We start from the raw sequence: 15,083 nt of genomic DNA on the forward strand, positions 1-15,083 counted from the left end.
CCTAACAAACCTCAAATTAATGCCTCTTTATTTCAATCAGTCTTCGTTTCTGAAATTCTGGATAACAATAGGCACCATGAAAGTGGGTCTTTAAAGATTACCTGGTCAACCACCCTCACTTGATAATTAGAGAAACTGAGACCCAAAGATAAGCACGACTTACTGAAGGTCACACAGCTCATGGTAGAGTTCAGTTTGAAAACTAATCTCCTACCTAGTCCATTATTCTTTACAGCAGGCAAATTTCTTTCCTTCTCCAGGGCCTCAGTTCCTCCATATGTAAATTGGGGTTAACAATGAAATGCTTTCCTTAAAGTGCCATTGTAAGGATGCAGTGAATTAATTAATGTAAAGTGCTTGTTACAATGTCTGACAATGAGTACATTCTCAATAACTGCTCCATACTACTTCTGCAACAGTTTTTCTGTGGCTATGAGAGAGTGACTGGGGTTCAGTGGATACCTTCAGACTTCCACCCAACAAGAAATCACCCTGAACTCTTTAAAACTAGTCCCTTTCCAATATCTATTCATTTCCCTCCAATATAGCTTCAGAATCCACTCACTTCTCCCCATGCCCTATACTGTTACCTTAACGTTCATGTAATTTCAAACTGAGGTCATTGCAACAGCTTCTTAGTTCATCTTCTAAGCCTCTAGGAGTTCTAAGACAGTTTTTAAAATGTGAAATAATTCAAACAATAATAAGTAAATACATGACATTTGTCTCAGGATCAAATGATGACAATATAATATAGTGAACACTATTGGATGCCTACCCAACATGGATTGCCAACTTCTTTCTTCTTAATAGGAAAATCCTTTGTTATTTTGTTCAGATAGCCACCCTTCCTCCCAGCAGTCAAATGCCTAAGGGAAAGTGAACCACTTCCTGGTCCAAAGAACATTTGATTAGGTTAAGGACAATTTTTCCCAAAAAGGGTCTTGACATTTTAGGTGGTACCATTCTTCCTTGTGAAAGGCTGTCCATGTATTGCTGGACACTTAGCTGTCTAGGTAATTCCTGCTAAATATTAAGAGCCATCTAGTCATTTGACAACCAAAAATGCCAAATGGTATTATTGTCTAATTTGTGAACCACTAGTCTAAGGGTTCAGACTAGGCATGTGATACAATTCTGATGATTAAGAGGTAGAGAAAATTCTACTGAGGAATGCCTAGGAAAAGTTCCTTCACATCATCAAAAAGGCCACAAGAAGAGATGCCACTTTCCTCTCAATTATGTCATGTCTACACTGATCCCCTGAACTGCTACTTTGCTACCATCCTGAAAATGAAACCATCCCCAAGCTTGGTGGACTAGAGGAATAGCAAAACCCTGGGTTCTTGATTTTCTAAAATCAAACAACTCTGAGACCTATACTATCTTGGGATTTCTTTTTATAACAAAATTTTAGCACTTAAACCAGTTTGAAGTGGCATTTCTGTTACTTGCTGCCGAAAGCACCTTAAATAATCTGTATAATATACTTGGTCCTTAAACCTACCTAGAAGAATGGGGAATTTTCAACTAGAAAGCTCATTGTTTTTGAGAGGTAAAACCAAATCTGTATTACAAGGCATTTCTCTCTCTTTCTCCTCCTAATCCGTTCAGAGAATTGATTTAAAAGTAGAGAAGAATCATTTGGAAAAAATAGCATGCAGCTTTGTTGGCTCAACAAAATATATATTGATTTCTTTGCTAGAGGGAAGGAGAAATGAATTTCTATCTCATACAACTTACTGGTCAGATTAGTCATTTGCTATTTCTAGATTGAGCCATTGTCTTCATGATTCCTCTTTCTTACCTCCTCTTTTCTTTTAATAGAAGGTGACTACTTTGGGAGGCACCTGGACTGAAGGTCAACCTCAACTTTTAGGGGTCTTACTCAACAAAATAAGTCAAATAGGCATTTTGGTTACCACAGGAAGGAAAATTTCTATCCAGAGAAAGAGCTCTCTGTATCTATAAGCAGAAGAAAGGAAGCACTAACTACTCTGTATAACCAATTTCACAGTTTAGGTTTGTCTTTGAATCACTAGCCACAGGTAGGGACAGTCTGTACAGCAGAAACCAGAAAGGGGTAAGCAGAGAAACTCAGCTGAAAGTAAAGGACTTCTGCAAGGTCAGTCTTTTCTTCTGCACAATTCAAGGTGTAACTTACATGAAAGTGCTGATTATAAAGCTGACTCATTATTTTAGAACTTGGGCACAAATAGAAAATGCATCCTTTGATGTATTCCTTTTGGATAAGCCTTTGTCTAGTGGATCACAGTGGACAAGGGTTTCAGTTCCCCAGGTCTTGAGTCTGTCCCTTGAAGAAGATAGGAAATTGGGCTATAAACTTCTTCCTGGAACATGTAGAGGAGAGAAAAATCTGCATTCCTTTGAAGGCTGTTTGGCTATTCATCGTGCATTCCTGAAATGTAGTCACTCTGTTTTAACTGCACTTGGTTAATTGAGATTGCCTGGCAGTGAAAGGAGGAGGTGGAGGGAAAGGAAGAAGCTGGCTTGGATGGCAGGAATGAGGGCTTCAGGGGAGACTGGAGGACCTGATGCTGTCCTCTAGAGTCATAACCGCCATCACTGTCTCTCCATCCTCATACACAAAGAGTATCCCTGTGAGCCCACTCTACATGTAAGTGGGAACATCTCCCCCATCTCTAGCAAGCTCTATGGGTACCAGGAACAAACCAGACAGTATCCCACTAACATGATACAGTAGCTTTTCTTGATTTCTCAGCTTGCTCCAATATTTATCTGAGTGGGAATTAGAAGGTCTCTGTGCTGCTTTGTGTAAAACCGATTTATTTTCTCCTTTCATTCTTCAAAGGATTAATACTGTCTATTGTTTCTGGTAAAAATCGGTAGTGGATATTGGTCTTTTTCTTTTCTTTTTCCTCCCTTCTTTACTTCCTTCCTTCCTCTTTTCTCTTTCTTCCTTCCTTTCTTTCTTTCTTTCTTTCCTCTCTTTCTTTCTCTCCTCTCTTTCCTTCCTTCCTTCCTTCCTTCCTTCCTTCCTTCCTTCCTTCCTTCCTTCCTTCCTTCCTTCCTTCCTTCTTTCTTTCTTTCTTTCTCTCTCTCTATTTCCTTCTCTCTTTCTTTTTTAAAATATATTTGACTGCCTTGCATCTCATACTTATTCCTATAACTGAAAGATTCCAGAGTCCAATTTTTGCTGCAGAAATATCAAATTAGAGCCCTCAGTCACAATCTTTTAGGAAGGATTCCGACATGTGAAGTAAGTTTGACACTCAGATGAACTTCTACCAGACTTTGAATCCAGAGCTGGTGATAAACAAGGGTGGTAGAGGAGAATCCTTTCTGTTCGTCCATCAGGATTCTTTTCCTGGTACAGCCCTGCCAGCAGCAGAATGCCGTGTCCCCTTCCAGCAGGGGGCGGCACTGTGTCAAGTGGGCATCCAGTATCTGACAGTGGTCCCTGCGATGCTCTCAGGACTGATTCTGTAGCAGGGCCTCTGATGAGCCTGGCTACCTAATGACTCTTCAGGCTGCTGTGTTCAGTTATTAATGTAACATAGCTTTCTCCATCTTTTAATATGTACTTTATGATCCATCAAAGTTTTCTACTGCCTTCTGAATTCATGTTCTGTCTTGTGAAGAATCTTTAAATCAATGGTTCTTAACTGTGGAGGATTTTGTCCCATGGAGAATATTTTGCCTAGTGCTCTGGGTATTTTTAATGTTTTAGGTAGGTCACTTATCTTTCCTGATCTTGGAATCGTGGCCTTATGTACAAGAGATCCTATGGGGCCTTGCAGCACACTGCCCTCTGGTCACTAGGGGTATATGTTCCAGGGGTGCCCCCTATGTGGCCTGAATGGGCCCTTCTGCCATGGCAGGCTGACCGGGTCTGTTGCATTCTCATAAGGCAGGGCTGGTCCTTGGCCTAGGTGGCTGCCAGGCCCTGCCTTGTACATAGGCTGCCATGCACTGGTGGACAGAGCCACGTCCTAGCTCTGCTGGCTGCGGGACCTGGGGGATTCCGGGGCGGGTGCTAGCTGGCTGGTAGGCAGGTAAGCCCCCAGCACTAGTGAGATAGAGGGAGGACTCCAAAATGGCACCTGCCAACACCAGTGCCCTTTTGCTAGAATCAGCTCCCCATTTGGGCATCTAGGCTGCCGGAGGGGGTGGGGCTCTCATTTGCCCCCTTGCCTCTCTGGGACACTCTCCAAGATCAGCAAGTGGGTCTGACCCAGGGTCCTTTCAAATGACTGCCTCAGACCATGTGCCATTTTGCACGCACCTGAGTCTCTGTTTCCTATAGCCCTCTGGCTCTCCCGTACACAAGCCCCACTGACCTACAAAGCCAGGCATTCTGGGGACTTGTCTTCCTGGTGCAGGACCCCCAGGCTGGGAATCCTGATATGGAACTCTCGGACCCCTTGCTCCTTGGGCAGAACCTCTGCAGTTGTGAAAGTCCTCCTGTTTGTGGGTCGCTCACCTGGGGAGGTGGGTCCTGACTATAATGTATCTCTGCCCCTCTTACTCATCTCATTGTGGTTCCTTCTTTATATCATTAGTTGTGGAAGATCTTTTCTGCTACTCTTCAGGTCATCCCCGTCAATAGTTTCTCTGTAAATAGTTGTAATTTTGATGTGCCTTTGGGAGAAGTGAGCTCAAGGTCTTCCTACATCACTATCTTAGCTACTCCCCTCTTGCCTCTTAAATATGTAGTGTAACTTCCAAATATGTGTCTATGTATCTCCCACCCCTTACAATTTATTTATCTATCCTTACAGTCCTTCAATGGAATTTCACATTTTTGGGGGGAAATGTGGAGAGTAATGTTAAATTTCCTAGCAAGCCATCCTAAACTAATTCTGGATTTTCTCCAACCCTATCTCAGATTTTTCCTTTTAGCAACATTATTATGACTCCCACGTACACACACACACACACACACACACACACACACACACACACACACACCATGCTTTACATTGGTGCTTTGATCATTCTATTTCTTTTCTCTTGGATTCATTCTCTTCTCTGCTCAGCTCTTCTCTGCTCATTCATATGATATATACTCTATAAACATCCCCACCATAGACTTAACTAAGTACCCCCCTTTAATGCTTCTGGTAGTAAAATTAATGGTTTCTTCCATGGTATTTCAAGGAATTATTTTTGAATCTGTATTCTCTTCTAGACTGTGATGCCACTGAAGGGAGAAACCATATTTTATTCAGATCGAAATTCCCCAATGAACAGTGAAAAACTCAGTATGTTAAGTGGAACTGAATGTGCAATGAACACGTGTAGTGTCCTACTAGTTGCATGTTTGTTCTGCAATGGTTCTTGGATGAACTTCAGGAGGAATAATAAAATCTGCTATCAATGTCTGCCTAGAGTGTGGTGGAGAAGAAATCTAATGTCATGATTGATTAGTGATGTCTGCCTTGAGCAGATTTGCAAGTGACAAGTTTGTCAGTGCTCTTTTTAAATCTCGAGTTCTTTGACTCTAGCCTGTGAAAGATTTGTACACTTGGGTCCAAGTAAATCTCTCTCTCTGTCTCTCTGTTTTTTATAACTGGTTTCTCAGCCATCACTACTGTGACAGAAGTATAGAAGTAACATGAATGTATGCTTTTTTTTTTTTTAGTCAAAAGCATTATATTTTGTTTTCTCTGGCCTAGGACTCTGTTTAGAATGAATGAACAGATGCTTAGTGCTCATGGGCAAAACTTCAGAAAGTTAGTTTGTGTTTCAAGGCTAGACATGCTGAACAACAGGGTGGTACTGAAACCAAGTGCTTGAATTGTCACAATAGCCCAGAGGAGGAAAACTGGTAGCTCCACTATGAATCTGTGCCTGACATTTTTGTCCTTCCCCTGCAGAGATTTAAGGGGGCTAGTCTCTCTCTGTTTTCTTCCCACTATTCAGAGCTGCTTCAGGAGGCTAATTTATCAGACAGCAGACAGATAACTAAAGTACCCAGCTTTCCCCTACCTAGTATAACAAGGGGTATCTTTGCATAAATTTTCATGAACATTGATATAAATTACTATGCTATGCTCTAACATCCTAACACCAGGGACAGAAATAAAAGAATGTAATAACTCAGGCTACGACTGCCATCTTTACATTATAATATTCAAAACTATGGGAAGGAATGGAGCCTCAACCTAAAAAGACCAGATATTGGCCAATAAATCTGTTTTTCACATCTGAGGGAACATTACATCCAGAAATAGCACTCTTGAGCAAATGAAAATCCACCCATCAGTTGCGTGCTCTGCTAGGTGTGGGATGTTAAGAGGAATGACACTCTCTCTGAACTCACAGCACTTTTATTTCAACAGAGGAATCAAAGAGTGTTTACAAGTCATTGCAAAGCAACTCAGAGTGTTTTTGTACTAGCTGTGCAAGTAAAATGCTAAGTGAGCACAGCAAACAGAGCATGTAGAAACCTTCAGAAAGAGGTACCTTCGCTTCTGTCATCAATGGTCTTTGGAGAGGGAATGAGAGAAATGGAATCTTGGATGGACTTCATATCAGGGCAGGTGTATAGAGAATTTGGGGTCAGTTCTCAGACCACTTCCTATACACTAAGTACTATGCTAGATCTTAGGGTAGAGAGATATGAGTAAAACAGTGTACCTGGAATTTTCCATCGAATTGTGGGAAAATCCATAGCATGTCTATAGAGAATATTTAGACTGGTTTGACTGAAATTTTGGTATAAAAGATGAATAGTGGAAAGGTAGAGTGTGGTCAGATGCTAAAAATTCTTGACTGAAATATCCCAGGAGTTGAGTGATGTTTTATGGAAGTAATTGAGCATTTTGGAGAATGGAAGTGTGATATTTTTGTTTCAATTTTATGGTGTCGCTAAGGTTATTTGAAATATTTTCCTGAAAATTAGTAAATCATTTAAATGTATACTGAAGTGTCCTTGAGTTGGATTCTATGAATCTTTTCATAATTCCAACACAGACTGGACTAATATTTACTTTTGCATTATCTGTGAGGAAAGGATTTAATTTTCTAAATGAAAAAACAGCATGATTGAGATTCTTGAAGGAATGTTTTCATTTCAAACTGGATTTAAGTACCTAAAACAGTAGTTTGCATGCCCACAGTATATGTACTTATGAATAGGGCTTCATGAATGCCAAGTTAACTGAAGATTACTATAAATTATATATTCTATTATACAGGTTCTTCTTAATTATTTAAGACACCATCATCTCAGCAAAAGACTGACCTGATTAGAGGGGGTTTTATTTTGACAATATCTTTTGAGATAAGAACATTTTGGCAATTTACATCCAGTTTAGAGCGAGAGTTCTAAAGAAAATTTCTATTTCTTTCATAGGAAAGCTTTTCCTAAGGGGACTAGTGGATTTTTACCTTGGTATTTTCCTACATCCCTAGCATCTGTAAGATTTCTCAACTATCTTTGACAGTCATGGTCATCCACACTTTTGGTTTGGAGCTCAATGCAATCAATATCACATCCTGGAATTCAAACCCTTTACTAATCAAAGGGGTATCAAAGTATCCTACTATTCCATGCTAAACTCCTAAGGCTCAAACATACAGGTATCACATATGAAATTAGTATCTTCCAATGATCCAGTGACCTCCTTTACACTCTTTCTAAAGTGTAAGTATCTTGAGGACAGGACTTATGTTGAGCTCATCTTTATTAACCCCTGCTGCTTAGAATGACATAGATGCTTAAGGAGTAACATTTGGATTGAATTCTGAATACAAAATGATTGAATTCCAAACAAAATGATTAGAATGTCTGATGAGCTCAATGAGTAGCTTTCACCAACTGATGCATAGAATCAAGAACAATTCTCTAGTGAACTCCTAACTGGATTCCCAGAGTAACAATGGTATTGTTTTTGTTGTTTTCTATGTACAAACCATCAAAGTGGATACAGAGTCCTGGAAAATATTTATGTGAGATTTCTTTTTCTCAGTTGGAGTGTGAATTGCCTAAAAATCTTTCCTGAGATAAGAAATCTAGTTTCTCATTTTGTCCCTTAGGTCAACACTTTAGTGATTCGAAAGATGCTAAGAAATGCTACTCGGTGTAAAATTATGGCTCTCAGTGGATTGCTGTTGTAAAAAGTGACAATAATAGGTAATAATTATGACTGTTAAACTGTGAATGCCTGGTAGCAGTAAGAACACCAGACAAAATGCCTACTCCAAGGTTTGGGTTCATGTCATTTAGACCTGATTATGTATGGTCAATCTCCAAAGAAATGTGCAGAGCTCTTGAATAGTAAAATATTTGAAAAGTGAACATTATAGGAATATATTATTAATATAATAATATAATATATTATATAATATATTATTATGATATATTATATATAATATGTTATTATAATATATTATGTATAATTATATTATTATATATATTCCTATAATATAGGAAGCTCAACAATCAACAGATATTGGACACCTACTCTATTCTTTTTAAAAATTTTTATTTTATATTGGAGCATAGTTGATTAACAATGTTGTGTTAGTTTCAGGTAAGTTTCAGAAAAGTGATTCAGTTATACATATACATGTCTCTATTCTTTTTCAAAGTCTTTTCCTGTTTAGGTTATTACAGAATATTGAGCAGAGTTCCCTGTGCTATACAGTAGGTCCTTGTTGGTTATATCTATTTTAAATATAGCAGAGTGTGCATGTCAATCCCAAACTCTCACTCTATCCTTCCCCCCATCCTTCCCCCGTGGTGACCATAAGTGTGTTCTCTAAGTCTGTGAGTCTGTTTCTGTTTTGTAAATAAGTTCATTTGTATCATTTTTTTTTTAGATTCTGCATATAAGCAACATCATATGATATCATACCTACTCTCTTCTTTAGAGACTCGCAAGATGAGTTCATCAACAGTACTGAGGTGAGCAGCCTAATAAAAGGAACAGAGAAGGGTGATACCTCCCTCAACTTCCTCATCTGTTCTGTATTCGTCTCACTTTTACCTTCTAGGACAGTGCTTTTATTCTGGCTGATGCTTTGGAGGACACTCTGATAAATAGTTCTGATGACATTTTCCATTTTTTTTAATAGTTTTCTTTTGGGGTTTTGAGCATTTTAAGTAGAGTAAGAATTATCCATCTTCCCTATGTTTGCTGTGACAGACGTGTATAATTTTGATGTGTAGAGGTTATCAGGACATGAATTATTGTATCATGCACCACCAAGCCATGGTAGTGCTGTAATGTGGATTCTGAGGACTGGCTTCCTAGGGCTGCATGTGTGGTGTTTCAAGGATGCAGGGGAAGACGGTTGAGGTCACCATATTTGAACACCCCAAGTATAAACCCCACTGTTCACCACTAGTCCCATTATTCACTGAAAACTACTCACAAACATTCAATTATAGAAACTTAATGTAAAAGAATTAAGCAAACTAGGTAGGCAAATGGAAAAACTAGATTTCTTTCTCCAGTTAACTGCCAGGGATTTGATGTTACCTTAGAATTATCCAGGCTTCAGCATTGAGATTTTGTTTCTTTCTTGTTTTTTTCCTGTGCATCTATCTAAATAGCTTTAAAGGTTATCCTTGCTAATTCCCCATATTCTTTTTGCTTCTAGCCTTTTAGAGTGCCTAATCTGAACTCACAGTGGTCCCCTGGGATGTGAAAGTGAGGCATATTGAGATCGTTAAAAAGAATTACTGATCTTGGTTCTAACAAGATGTTCAGAGATTACTGAAGGCACATTATATTTGTGTGTCATACAAGATACATGGTTTTGGAAAAGATAGACATCAGATGTCCCCTCTCCCCTCACACTACCCTCAGTCCCTGAGACCACACATATGGAAGAAGAGGTTTCTGTGATTTATATAAACTGGGTGCAAATGTATTCCCTTGAGATGAGCTTCAAAAGTTAACTGATCTTTCTCCTGATGTGTCCTTTGTCTTCAAGGGGGTAATGTTGATGCCATACAGTGGCATTTTAACAATGCTGATGGCTGTTCCCTGAACTGGGAAGATTGTGAATGCTACAGTTCTTAGGATGCTTGTAACCCTTTGCCACTCTGGAGAGAGGGAGAGAGATTCTCTATTCCAGTACTGACTACTTTTCACAGTAAGTGGAGTGGCTGATGTGATTGGTACACGTGGCACATTCATTGGGCCACATTTTCCTAGGGGGCCAGGTCACATCTCAGAAGTGGAGTCAGCATTTGAGACATAGGTTTAGGAGAGAGGAAAGCCTCGTTCACAAACCTAAGTTTAATGCTCCTGCAATGCATACTGTAGAGCACCCACAGGCCATGGGCAAGGGGCTGTTTCTTGCATATCTGCCCGGTCATTAAGAAACTGGTGCTATGTCTTCTAAAGAATGGACTTGAGGACACGGGGAGGGGGAAGGGTAAGCTGGGATGAAGTGAGACAGTGGCATGGACATATATACACTACCAAACGTAAAATAGATAGCTAGTGGGAAGCAGCCGCATAGCACAGGGAGATCAGCTCGGTGCTTTGTGACCACCTAGAGGGGTGAGATAGGGAGGGTGGGAGGGAGGGAGACGCAAGAGGGAGGGGATATGGGGATATATGTATACGAATAGCTGATTCACTTTGTTATAAAGCAGAAACTAACACACCACTGTAAAGCAATTATACTCCAATAAAGGTGTTTAAATAAATAAATAAATAAATAAATAAACATGCTATGATGATCCATGTAAAAAAAAAAGAAACTAGTGCTATTGTTTCAGTATTTATCATGTTGAGTAGAGGTACATGAGGATGAATAATTGGTTGCTTCCAAGGCAGCCGCAGCCCCAGCCTGAGGCAGCCCTGTAGCGCTCTATTTCCAGTCTTGCTTCCAGCCCGTCTCTTGTTTTCTCTCCACTCTGTGAGGTAACACGTAGGCGATCACATTTCCCTTTTCGCTGTGATTTCCCAGGGAGCTCATTTCTGTCATCTGTGATGGGTAATTGATGCCCTGGCGAGCCATGGCCTCTGGCACAGAGCAATCAAGGGTGCAAAGCCTGAATAACAGTATCTGGATTCCATAAAGAAGGTCTCAGTGCAACGCAGGCTCCGGGTTGCATTACAGCAGTGCGGCCCATCGGAGGGTGAGGTAAGTGGGGGCTGCCTACCCCTCCATGCCTCATGATTCCTCCTCTGGTGATCAGTGCTTTCTTGAAGATTCAGATAAATAAGGAGATAAAGAATTCCAAGGAACTGATGTCTTCAGAGACTGAATGGACATATTGGTTAACTGTCAAAGGCCACTAGTACATGTGCCTTTTTTACAGACGGAACAACCTGGAGTCAGCAAGCTCACTTTGTTTTTTAAATTTTTATTTTTTATTAGAGTAGAGTTGATTTACAATGTTGTGTGAGTTTCAGGTGTCCAGCAAAGTGATTCAGTTATACATATACATCTATCCATTCTTTTTCAGATTCTTTTCCCATATAGGTACTTACAGAGTATGGAGTAGAGTTCCCTGTGCTCTACACTAGGTCCTTATGGGTTACCTATTTTATATACAGTAGGGTGTATATGTTAATCCCAAATGTCCATTGACAGATGAATGGATAAAAAAGATGTGGTACATGTATACAATGGAATATTACTCAGCCATAAAAAGAACAAAATAATGCCATTTGCAGCAACATGGATGGACCCAGAGATGATCATACTAAGTGAAGTAAGTCAGACAGAGAGAGATAAATATCATAGGGCATCACTTATAGGTGGAATCTAAAAAGATGATACAAATAAACTTATTTACTAAACAGAAACAGACTCACAGATTTTGAAAACAAACTTATGGGATTGGCAAGCTCACTTTGTAAGTCCTTCTTAGGTGTCGAATGTCTCTGGAATTTGTCTTACCTAAGCAAGAACTGTTTTTTTTAATTGTCCAGTTTATTCACTTGGGCTTGTTTGGGGAACCAGTCAATTATGACTATGGCTTTTAAATGCCTCAGAACTTTGATGAGATGGAAGAAGTCTGGGTCCCTCATTGACTTCATGGAACAAGCCTCTCCCCACTGCCTGTTTCTGACCAAGACAGAGAGCTTCAATCAGTGTCTGTCTCACATTTCCCTTCTTTGCATTTGTACCTGAAAATAGGACAGTGGATGAGGATGTATATAAAAAAGTTCAAGTTTAATGAAGACTAAACAATAAAACCTATAAATTAATCATTCAGTTCCTTATTAAGTGTTAATAATCAGTAAGAATGGAAACACTTTGTTCTGCTAAGTGAGCTTCGTCCAAACTGCCTGTCTCATAGGCATCCATCAAGGCTTGTCTCCAAGTGCTTCTCCTCTAGGAAACATCTTCCATACCTATCTCCAGCCAGGTGTAACTTTTCCTTCCCCTCATCCTAACCCCTCATTTTCTCCACTGAATTGTCAAAGCACTTTAACAGTGTTGAGGTTAAGAGTTCTGACTTTGGAAGCAGAGGGACCTGTGTTCAAATCTCTGGCTCTGCTGCTGCAGTGCTGTGTGACCTTAGGAAAGCTCTTCACCTCTCTGAATCTCATTTTTGTCCTCTGAAAACTGAGTATAATGACTAGCTCATAGTGTTTATTTTGAAGACTAAATTTTAAAAACAAATGTTAAAGGCACACAGTTGGTCATGCAGCAATTTTGTTACTGATGTTGTTTGTGATGATTATTATGTCTTCATTGCCAGTAATATTATTAGTGCTTTATTTTATAACACTTACCTAAATCTACAATATTCTTGTTTATTTGTTTTATCCCCCAGGAAAACATAAGAAGCTTCATTCTCCTGTGTTTTGTTTGTCATTGTATCCCGTGTATCCGATACAGAGTAGGGCTAATATTTGTAGAATAAGTTTGTGCAACCGCTGTTATTCTATTATTCTGCCTTATGTTATTGCTGTTCTAGACCATGAGGCCAAGACTATTTATATATGCAGCTGAGAACCTAGCACAGTGTTTGGAAGAGTGTAGAAACTCAACATCTATTATTAAATGAGTGAATAAAGAAAGTAAAGCTGCATGTGTCCCAATTATCCTTCTGAATAGAAACTTTCTTGATGACAGAGACTGTGGCTTGTCTTCGTATCCATGGAACCTAATAGGTGTCCAGTAAACATTTGCTGAATTTATTCTGTGAAAATTGCAAGGAAGGATTTGTGACTTCATTAAAGAGCTGCAATAAGCTGAGTTCATTTCTGTTTGTCTTTCTATTTTCTTTCTGACTTGGTTTATTTCTAGGCTCTATTGTGGAAACTGGCATGAGAATCTATCAACAGGAAGACAAGAAGGATTAACTCAATAAATACTGAATTCTTATTCCCAGTAAGACCAAACAACAGCCCTTCCTAATTCCTACTCAGCACCCACAACGGCATCATGGCAGGTGGGAGAAGTAAATCACACTCTGCACCTGCTCCCTCACCCACTGTGAATTTGTTTATGAAGATGAATATGAGTATTAAGGACCCAGCAGGAGTGATACCGACCGGGGTTCTTGGTCTTCCCCAATCAAGAGAAACTGATCAGAGGCCAGACAAGAGATTCAGGCAAGGCTTTATTGGGACCCCTGATGCACAGGGGGGAGTGAAAACAAGTAAAAGTTTCCCTCACCCACTTGCCTCCTGAAAGAGGGGAGCTGGTTCCTTATATGGGGTGAGGGGAGGTGCATGGCCAGTGGTGGGGCCAGAGGTGTGGCTTAGGTGGTCTGCCCGCCCCTTGGTGGTGCTGAGTGCAGGGGGCATGCACAGTGCCCTGCTTTTGCTCCTAGCTCTTCAGAAGTGGCAGTTGGGTTTTTGGTCTTTTTGTATCTTGTTGTCCATAATTTGCCCCAACTGTGCATGCACGAAGTTTGTTTGTTTGTTTTGCTGTACGTGGGCCTCTCACTGTTGTGGCCTCTCCGGTTGCAGAGCACAGACTCCAGACGTGCAGGCTCAGCAGCCATGGCTCACGGGCCCAGCCGCTCCGCAGCATGTGGGATCTTCCCGGACTGGGGCACAAACCCATGTCCCCTGCATCGGCAGGCGGACTGTCAACCACTCGGCCAGGGAAGCCCTGCACGCAGTTATTTTTAGTCCCTTATAGTTTCTCTGTATTTTGTTGCTGGAGCAGACGTTTGTCCAGGTGTAAGCCCTTCAGCAAAGGGGCCCAGGTCCCAGGTCCCAGCCTGTCTCAGGAGGGGAAGATAACTCATGTAAAGGTAATAGGCAGCTGGGGTTCCTGGAAGGAAGGACTGGCTTTAATTGGTGGTGGGGGGGGGGCGTGCTATGATGGGCTGATTATGTAAACACATGAGTCTTGGGCCCTTTTCAACACCAGCTACTTTAGCAGCCCTTTCCCCCTGCAAAGACTGCTCTCTGATTCACTGTATTTGCTCTACAGCGTGGATAGGAAGGGAGAAGTCTGACATGGAAGGGAGTTGACTGCTTCTTTCAATGTCCAGGCCAATTCCTTTGATGGCTTTACCCACGAAAAGGCTCTGTGTTCTCCATCAGTGATTAGGACCTGGCTTATGCTCTCCTGCCGAAATGTCACGAGGAGTAAGGAGTCATCAGCTATGTCCACCATAGTGGTGAGCAGTCACTGCAAAAATGAGCTGCCCGAATTACCCAATTAATGTTTAACTTGCTCTCACTGGTAACTCTCACCCTCACACTTACTCCCTTTCCAGGCACCTTAGTACAGGGTGACCTGAATGACACAAGGACTTGGCCTGTAATCACAACTCTACAAGGCTCTAAAATCACTCTGAAGGTTCCTCCCTAGCTGTGTGACTTTGAAAAAGTCACTGAACTTCTCTGGGTCTTTGTTGTAAATATAACGTTCTACCTGCCTGAAGGTGCTCAGTGTTTTGATGTCCCTTGTGACTCTCAGATTGTCACATCAGGAAACTCCAGAGAGCCCCAGGCTAGAGTAGCTCTGGGGGGTTTCAGTGGGGGCGTATCGGTGGTTTTCTCACAGTCTACCCCACTCTCCTTTCCAATTTTCCCTCCCAACCTTGATTATGTGTAGGTGTAAACAACCGTCATGTCGGAGCCACGTGCGGGCTGATGGAAGCTGGAAACTACAGAAGGGCCTCCGAACAAGTCATTTTACTAGGGTCCTGTCAG

Source organism: Kogia breviceps, chromosome 5, assembly GCF_026419965.1.
Source record: "Kogia breviceps isolate mKogBre1 chromosome 5, mKogBre1 haplotype 1, whole genome shotgun sequence".
In the NCBI taxonomy this organism is placed as follows: Eukaryota; Metazoa; Chordata; class Mammalia; order Artiodactyla; family Physeteridae; genus Kogia; species Kogia breviceps.